At 30.8% G+C, this 10,414-nt stretch overlaps 1 long non-coding RNA gene across 1 annotated transcript; it reads left to right on the plus strand.

Moving 5' to 3' along the window:
* The first annotated feature begins 3,584 nt into the window (after positions 1-3,584).
* On the plus strand, positions 3,585-6,515 carry LOC116002020. The gene is made up of 2 exons (XR_004094342.1): positions 3,585-6,330; positions 6,419-6,515. It is a non-coding gene; the product is annotated as an uncharacterized LOC116002020 (long non-coding RNA).
* The last annotated feature ends 3,899 nt before the right edge of the window (positions 6,516-10,414 follow it).

A 10,414-nucleotide genomic window follows, 5' to 3' on the forward strand; every position in this document is an offset into this window, starting at 1 on the left:
GGATATTCGGAACATAATTGGGGGGGGGGGGGAGGAGGGGGAGGAAATTGAAATATAACTTTATACATATAGATACCTGCATTCTGCTGGCATTTTTCATAGGATTCTTCCGTTTACTCAACCTGTAAACCCATAAGCAAGTAACAACGGCAAATTCCACCAAGAAGGGTAGAGGCAACAATAAGAGCAATGAAATTTATCATTACTAGCAATTTTATGGAGGAAAATGTTTTGGGAGAAGGGAGACTAGGGCGCGTCTATAGAGCAAAATTTGACAATGACTTGGAGGCAGCGGTTAAGAGACTTTATGGTGGTAGACAGGAGGTTAATAAAGAATTTGAGGTACCACTAACTTGGGATAGATATATTATATACTATACTATTTCTGAACATATAGATAGTGCTAAACCATCAATTGAAATTACAGAATGAGGTTGACTTGTTGAGTAAAATTAGCATCAAAATATAGTTTCTCTCTTAAGGTACTGGTGATATGCGTTTCTTGGTGTATGAAATGATGCAAATCAGTTCTTTGGAATTTTAGTTGCATGGTATGCATTCTTCTTTATATTCAAATTGGAGTATTCAAAAATGGATAATATAATGAGAAGATATTTCTAACTTCATTTTTAGTAAGGGTGTGTTTAGAAATCAAGAAAATGACTTCTGAAAAATAAGTAATTTTTCAGAAAATAGTTTTATTTTCAGTATTTGGTTGCATTTTAGAAAATTGTCTTGATATGTTTGGTTTATTTTCTAAACAAATGAGTAGAATTGTATAATTAAATATTTTAATTATTTTAGAATATAAAAATATTTATAATAATATTGAATTTAATTTTATTTATTAAAAAAAACACCATTACTATTCCCAAGGTACAGAATCCAAAATCTGTCAAACAATTAAGACTAATTGGTGTCTGCAACATTACTTACAAGCTTATATTGAAGACTAGTATCAAGAATGAGAAACATAATGAATAACTCTCGTCGGGCATCATCAAGCGAGCTTTATCCCGGGAGGCAGACAACGAATAGTATATTAGCATACCAGGAAGTGCTCAGAGCAATGCAAGCAAAAAAAGGAACGAAGGGGTGGATGCTTCTCAAAATCGATATGGAAAAAGCTTACGATCGTCTGTCCTGGTCATTTATAGAATCTACTTTACAGCTTATTGGATGGATAAATACCATGATGGCATTTGTAACAACCACGAAACTGGCCATCTCCTACAATGGAAAAACATCGGATTTTTTCAAACTAACCAGGGGAATACGCCAAGGAGATCCCATATCCCCTCTGCTGTTTGTGCTATGTGTGGAACGACTAAGCCATTTGATTGAAGAGCTCAAACAAACCAAAAAATAGAACCAGTTATGATAACCAAAGAAGGGCCATGTTTATCTCATCTCCTCTTTGCGGATGACATGATTTTAATGGGCGAAGCTACGAAGCAACAAGCAGAAACCATTAAACAAACACTAGAGGTATTCTGCAAACTTTCAGGCCAACGCATAAATTACCACAAGTCATCAGTTTTTTTCTCAAGAAATACAACAGAGGATACTAAAATGTAGTTGCAAGTATATTGAGCATCCCAATAACTGAGGATCCTAGAAGATATTTGGGTGTTCCGTCATTACAAGGCAGGCTCAGAAATGAGACATTTGAATGGTTAATTGCAAAGATTCAATAGATACTAGCTGGGTGGAAAATGAAAACCCTCTCACTGGCAGGAAGAAGAGTCATAGCCCAATCGGTTCTCGGTTCTATCGGCTATACCTTCACTTATCAGACCAACAGCAACATTTATGAGGCAACCCCTTTGTACATCTATGATGAACAAATTTTCTTACACCACAAAACTTTGTACACTCATAGTCGATGCAAAAAGTATCAGCTTCTGCACAGAATTTCTTCTCTTTTCCAAGTGTTACTACATCCATCTCTGTAGATATTTAAACCCTAAAAGAAATGAAGAATAACTGTACACTCAAATAATATACAGAAATAATTTTTTATTTTTTATTTTTTGGAAACAGATAAATAAATTAATTATTTGGTTGATCGTACTTGTATTGTAGAAATAACTCTTAGAAGATGATATATTTTTGTTTATAAGATAACTAAATATTAAAATGTGTTAATTATGTTTCAATCACAATCACAATGAGAATTAAACTGCTTATCTAGTTTTAACAATATTTATGATGAACATTAATACAATCTTAAGGTTTTAATAATAACTAGTATTATACCCGTGCGCTGCACGGATGAGATTAATGCTATTAGGTAATCGAAATTATTTGAATTTGTTTGTAATGCAATAAATGTAGCCAACACTTTATTAAACAAATTTATTATTTAATTTTAGAATTTACAAATTATTAAAAATTTCATGGTACACAAAATTGGTAGTATAATTACTACTCTCTCCACATTCGTTCGCTATTAAAATTCTTAATCCTTTCGGGTTGCTAATCCTTAAAGCAGCAACATGCAGTTGACCATGAACAAAGACTGGTTTCCTTAAGAGTAACCCTACATGCGTTAAAGTTTGACCCTGACTTTTAATTTGTTGATAGTCATTGCGTATGATAGCATTGAAGGAAAATTGTCTTCTTTGGAAATTAAATAGCAATCTTGTATCAATACGGGTCATTGACATCCTTGGTATCATGACTATTTTGCCGGCATTATTCCCAGTGACAATCTTTAATTTGATTCAATAACATGATCAGATAACCTCGTAATGATAAGTCTTGCACCATTGCATAGCCCCATTGAGTGATCTATATTTCTCAACATGACCGAAGATCCAACCTTTAAAATTAAAGCATGGTTAGGGATGCCAGAAACTTTCAACCCATTTAGGAATTCCGGAGTGTGCATATCATATATGATACCATTTGTAGAATCAGATTTACAAACAGTGACGCAACTTAGGTAGGTCTTGCTCTCAGCAACATGCAAATCACTCATACATTCATTGATTGCATTGACAACATCGAGTGTTGGAGCAAAAATTGTCCGACTTATACTAATTTTAATTATAAGTTGATTGTTAACAATTCTAGTAATTGTCCCATGCGATGCACGGACCATGAATATAAAGTACATTTTTATTATACTAAAAGTACATTATTTTTGCACTGAATATACATTATTTGATAGTATATATAAAATAATGTACTTTCAGTACTTAAATAATGAACTCTAAAATAATATACTTTATGTGCAAAAATAATGTACTTTTAGTATATTAAAAATGTATTTTTTATTTATGATTTATACAATTGTGTGAACCATGGTCCATGCAATAATGATTGCTATGTATTAAAATGGGCTAACACATATTATTATACCACTTTAATACAGACTATAACACTTTTATACCACTTTTATACCATTGAACTGTAGCCCAACTTTACCATAATATATTTGAGCCCATTACAATCTGCCCATATTTTAAACCTGCCCATTAGCCCATACCCGAAAACCCAACTAATTAGCCATATACTAACACTACCCATTTTTACCCTTCACCATTTCATCGTCTTTCATTTCTATTTTTCGCGATGAAATGTAAACACCTCCATAGTTGCTGATCTAATTCTTCGATAGTTCTTCTTGTAATTGTTATCCTAGCTTTGCAGAATTGTACTCCTAGCACACCATAGATGCTGATGTCGATTCGAAGTTTTTCTTTTTTTTTTTTCACTCTTTGGCAGGATTTACCGGCATTCCTCAAATTACAACGATCGGTGTTCCCAATCTAGATAAGTATTTTCATTCTTTGTGCTTAAACCTAGATGATATTGTAATTCTTAAATGAATTTGTTCGCATTTGAGGTAGTATATATTTTGATTTCGTAATTTTTTGATTTTTTTAAAGAATCATATGCCGATTCATCTTGCATGTTGTTCTATTGTGTGATTTTGGACTTATCTATGCTATTTTGTAGTCATTCAGGTTTTCAATTTGTAAATGTAAGTTCTTGTTTGAATTACAATTGCTCCAAAAAAAAACTCCACAGTTTTCCACAGTCTATGTTGGCTTAGATCCATAATTTCTATTTTTTTATCATCCTACCGTAGTTTTTCCCTATATTTCGAATGTGGAAGATAATCTATAAATTATGGATTTTTTGCTACGAATTGCTGTAGAAGATTACAACAATTGTGATTGTTGTTCAATATTTTCTAATCTCTGATCTGTTATATGAATAGTTACTTATGTTACATAATCCCTAATTTGTTTTAAATTACTTACACATACTATGAAATATATATAATGGTATTTCAATCTTGCAGTTAAAGGCAGCATATGTTGTATTACATATTAAAATGCTAGGCGGACTTTCATACTATATAGTCAGCAATTTTGCTTAGGTCAGGTTAATATTAATTGATAGCTTACATACCAAAACTGTAATTGATATAAAATGGTACTTCAATCTTGCAGGTAAAGGCAACTTATGTTGTATTACATATTAAAATGCTAGGCTTTGGACCTTCACACCTCACAGTTAGCAAATCTGCTGAGGTAAGGTAATATTAATTGATAGATTAAGGGTTGGTTACTGTATTTTTTTAAGTTTGATTTTACTTATGTCAAACTAACTACTTAATCATGGTTAAGCTATGTTAATTTAAAAACTAATACAATTATTACAATTTGATTTATGAGAATGATGTACACAGGATATAGCATGTAACTTAGCAACTTTGACAGCAATGACCAAATTAAAATACATAACTTTGGACCTACCTTAACACCCCACAGTAATCAATTCTGAGGAGGTAAGTAAACTACTAATTTATTGATTAAGGGTTGATTACTCTATTTTTTTTAATTTCCTTTTACTTATATGCCAATTGTACTACTTAATCATGATTATAATTATTCAGGAATTAGAATTTAATTTATCAAAATGATATACACAGGGTTATATCATGTTACTTTTCAAATTTATTATACCCAGTAGGCTTTGAATAGATTACATATAACTTCAAAACACAGTTCTAACCGCTGTAGTTTTGATAAACTTTACAATTTTTTCTAGAACACTTGATGACCAATCAGATTTCAACTTTGACAACACTTTCCCTAATTTTCTACAATTCCTTGGTTGATGAGAACTCATCCACTAAGGACTTCTTGACAGGGCCTTCAATACCCTCATGTGGTATGGTCATTCCAAGAGAGGCAACAGAACTGTCTGCCTCATCACCTAGGAAACCCTGAAATTTCATCCATTATTTTAAAAAAAAAACCTTTCAGTTACATGTCATCGCATGATAATTAAGAACAACTATCATTGAGTGATAGACTGATTGTTGATTACCTCATCAGAATCATCATCCCCATCACTTAAATGGTATTCAGATGTCAAATCTTTATCTTGGGCATTTAACAGTACTGGGCAATGTTGAGACACCAAAGTCTGATCATTGTTAATTCTGAGAACTGGAAATGCATTGTGTCTGTTGACATGTTGTTCTTTCCTTGCTGCTTTTCTAAATAGCATTGTGTGCCCCCACCAAATCAAGTATTTCCTTGGGAAATTTATGAGTTCTCTGTTAAAGGTTAAATAATTAATAACAATTCTACTATAAGACACTATTGACAGTAAAAAAAACTTTTATACTATTTTTTCTTACCTCAGTATGCTTGTCCATCAAGCACTGTGCTCCAATGCCAAGCAACTCATTTGCTTCGCTATTCCAAAGGAGTAATGAAGCATATCCATTCATATCAACAACCCTAATCCTCAATCTGTACCTTAAAATACCATCACACCAGCCCTTGAGACATTTATCACACTTGTTCATTCCATCACTGACAATAAGTTACTTGTTGTAGCCCCTAGTTTTGCAAGAGCTATAACACCAATCATTTGTGCTTTCAATTCCAGATATCATGATAGTTAAAAGATTAAAAAATAAAGCTACTAAACATATCTCGATGTTTATACACTACCATAAATCAGAAACTACCTCCTCCTCATAGATTTCACTTAAAGTAACAACATTAATTGAACAACTTGTAGAATGCTCAATAGTGTTGCTGTAACTCAGATTGGACATGAAATTAATACTCCTCATTGTAGTCTGATGCTCTATTTCCCTGAGACTATTAGGCCAAAATATTAATGAGTTTCTTTTAAAAAGACAGTAAATACTAAATAGGTATGTGTAACTAAAGAAAAAGATATCTTTCCTTAAAACTACTAAATTCAGGAGTATCCAAGTTAAACAGTACTTGGGTTACAACGTATGAGGAGCGCAGTTTCACCTCACCGTCTGCAAGTAATAATTGAATAAAGGTGAGGATCCATGTATTCTATCAAATAAACTGTACTATATTTTCAATATTATTTAAACTGACCTCTAATGCCATTCTTCACCCGACAGAACTGCAACAACACCACAATTGGATCTGTGAAATCTGATTGGTAGAATGGCTCCACTTTAGAGACATTGTCTACTATATGACGGTGCAACACCAAAACATAATGGTTATCTTTCTGAAATTGTATACTAATTTTTTTGGTATATGTGCACGTATAACAGTGCCCTGTAAGCAGAAATTTTTTTTTTTTATAATTGTAGCGGATACATTAATACAATCTTAAGGTTTTAATAATAATGTTAGAAAATTGACTTAAAATGATTATTTTGTGGTCTAATTATTTAATAAGGTCTACTTCTAATTTGGATCGAGCCAAGGTGTATTCGAGTTTTCCTAACTAACAGTTTAATTTGATATATTATATACACAAAATGAAAATAGTGAATTAAAATCTAATTCTCAGAATATATCCATTTGAGTTGGGAAAATGAGATTGTAAGGTCGCTTTGAAGGAGCCTTTGTTCGAAATTGAAAAAGGATGTGATCATGTGAGTTTGCACTAATGTGTGTGTGTATATATGGTCAGTTTCCTGTGTGGACAGTGTTTCCCATGCGGCTTTGCCGGCATGCATCATTAGATATGCATAAATGCTTTGCAAAGTGTTCAAAAATGCATTGTTAGGTGTGGTGATTTTTTTTTTTTTGTGTGTGGTGCATTTTGTGGTGCATTTTCGAACACTGTGTGGTACATTTATGCATATATAATGATGTAGCACTTGCCGTACGGGAAGCCTCGACCTTATTTGAACTAGTATATATATATATATATATATATATATATATATATATATATATATATATATATATATATATAGTCATGATCAGGTGTGGCCTGGTCATTAGGTGTGGTCGTGTGGCCTATTTTCAGCCATTAGATCATATCAACTCATCAAATCAACGCGCAATATATATATGTTACAGAACACATCATTCTACGTACTAAAATGCAGGACTGATAAAACACACCATTGCATACAATATACCAAATGCACCTATTCACTTAAAATTCATCAATATACTTAATAAAACACATCATTCTACGTATTAAAATGTATCACAACGTGCCTCATGTCAGATTATAAGCATACACTATTTACACATATTAGAAAACATGTGCTAAAATATGCATCATTCTACGTATTAAATTGCACTACACTTATTAGAAACACGTGTTAAAATACACACCATTCAATATATTAAAATGCACCAGACGACGTATTAAAACACACCATTTCACAACACAATTACACATCATTCTACGTATGAAAATACACCAGCAGATAGATTAAAACACACCATTCCACAACACAGTTAATGCACCAACATACGTAATAAAGCGCACCACAACATGTATTAAAACGCACTACACTATGTACTAAAATGCACCATTCCAATTCACGTAATATAAATACTAAAATTACCATAATAACCCCACTTAAACATACGCAAATTTCAGTAGGATTAATGAAATCGGACGGTGCAGATTAGGCCGAATGACCGCACCGAAGCTCGCCGCCACATTTAAACAAATATATATATATATATATATAGATGTATTTCGTTTTGAAAGAATTTAAATTGTATAATATTTGGACACTCTCTCTCGTGCGTGAGAGTATACATATCAAAGTCTAAAATGAGCATCTTGCACCTGGGACCACCATATTTTAAAAAAGAGTTAATACCACAAATAGTCCTCTGACTATTGGGGTAGTACTTCTTTTAGTCGTCAACTTTTAATTAGATCAAAATACATACATCTGACTTTCATTTTTGACTACAAATAGTCTTCCGTTCAAATTTCCGTTAAATAGGTGTTAAATCTAAGAGTATTATCGTCAAATCAAAGCTTATGACTCTAAGAGAACAATTTATGCCCCAATTACTCCAAATTAAATTAATAAGGTGGAAATGTGGGTTGTCCACGGTTACAGTTACTCCAAGCCTTCGTGATTAGATACCCGTAACGTGGGTTCAATGATTAATAACATAATATATATATATATATATATATATATATATATATATATATATATATATATATATATATTGCTTAGTATAGTTGCAGGTAAAGAGTTGTTTGTTCCAAAATTAGTTTCGCTAACATGACTTGTTTGTATCTTACTCTACGGCGGTACAAATTCGTAAACATTGTGTTACTGATTCCTTTTCTTCGTATATCATTGCTACAGTCTATCTTCATCTAACGTTGGTGATAACTACTTTCGTTTGGAACCACTTTTTGTCTGACTATAAAATCTATATAATAAGAACTTACATTCTTATATCTTAAGTTAAATAATAGTAACATATTCAATCTATATGTACATATTATGGATGTTAAGTTTTTCATATATCTAGTTGTAAGTTAAGTGGTGGTTTTGTTTTGTTTTTTTGTTTTTTGTTTTTTTTTTTGTTTTTTTTTTTAAGTATGTGTTATTAGATCTATCAAAATTTATTATTGCTCTTTAGAAACTAGTAATAAAATTTTTACTTCATTTCTAAATCGTATTTCAACTCAATGATTTAGTGGGAAAAAAAAACATTTTCATCTCCCCATTTATCAATTCAATTTTGGAGTAATTAGCTAGGGCATAAACAGTTCTCTTAGAGTCATATATAGATTTTGATTTGACGATAATACCCTTAGATTTAACACATATTTAACAGAAATCTTAACAAAGGACTATTTGTGGTAAAAAATGAAAGTTAATGTATGTGTTTTGGTCGAATTGAAAGTCAAGGACTAAAATGAGTACTACCACAATAGTCAGAGGATCATTTGTGGTATTAACTCTTTAAAAAATATTAAAATAAGTATACGAAATTAGTGATCAATTCAAACGTTTTTGGGCATATGAGTATATATCTAAACTTACTTGAAATACACTCAAAATAATTCCACTGGAAATTATTTACGTTGATAAATATCTTATATTTTTGTGTAAAGTGATGAACAGTACAATTACGATTTCTTTTTGGCAAAGAGATGGAAGAATCATTAATAATTTAAAAATAATTTCAGTTTTAATATCGACTATGGTTGTAAATTGACATTTAATTATATATTTTAGTTTGATGAAATTTCAACCTTTTTAACATTAATTTTTTGTTTTATGATTAGGGACTAAATCTGCCAAAGATATTAAAGGTGCAATGCTAGTTTAATCTAAAAATAAAAAATAAAAAATTTAAAGTTAAGGATTTGCGTGATGACCATATTAAAAGAAAATTCTAAAAGAATAATGATTAAATAGGCTACTGAACTACACGCGAATATGCAAATGAGCTAGTTATTGAATTAAAAAAAAAAAAGAATCGAGTCAATGAACAACTCAATATCTACTATACTAATAAGATCCAAAGAGAGTTAGGCCTAAAATGGGTAGAAAAAATGGCGGTCAAATTATTTAATCAAATGGATGGTTAAGATAATTCAGATTAATATTATTAATAGAGATTACCTAATTTAACCTTACTTTTATGATTATCCGTTAAGTTTTCCGTTAAATATTCTCTTCTCCGTTAATATTCCGTTAACTTTTAACTTACCCTTTAATTTCTATAAGAAAGATCTTAGGTTCGAACCTTATCTCAATCAAATTTGACATAATTAAGTTTCTCACTCTATTTTACTCTTATTAAATTAAATAAATTAGTAGCTACAACAAAAAATGATACATATGTATTTCTTTAATTTAGAATTATGTGTCTACAATACCTTTATTTAAAAAAATTATTCATTATCAAAAAATTAAATTAAATAAGAGAAATAATTTCATTAGTTATATTGTCTTTATTTTCTGTCATGCAAAAATTCTTTACATTCAAATTTATCAATTGATATTCATTACATTGTCCATTATCTTATTTTTACAATATCTTGTAATTAAATATCAAAGTTATAGTACAAAATAATGCTATATATTTATTTACCAAGTATTTTATTAATACTATGAAAAAAACTTTAAAATAATTTGAAGCTTATTATATTAACT

Source organism: Ipomoea triloba, chromosome 13 (genome assembly GCF_003576645.1).
Source record: "Ipomoea triloba cultivar NCNSP0323 chromosome 13, ASM357664v1".
NCBI lineage: Eukaryota > Viridiplantae > Streptophyta > Magnoliopsida > Solanales > Convolvulaceae > Ipomoea > Ipomoea triloba.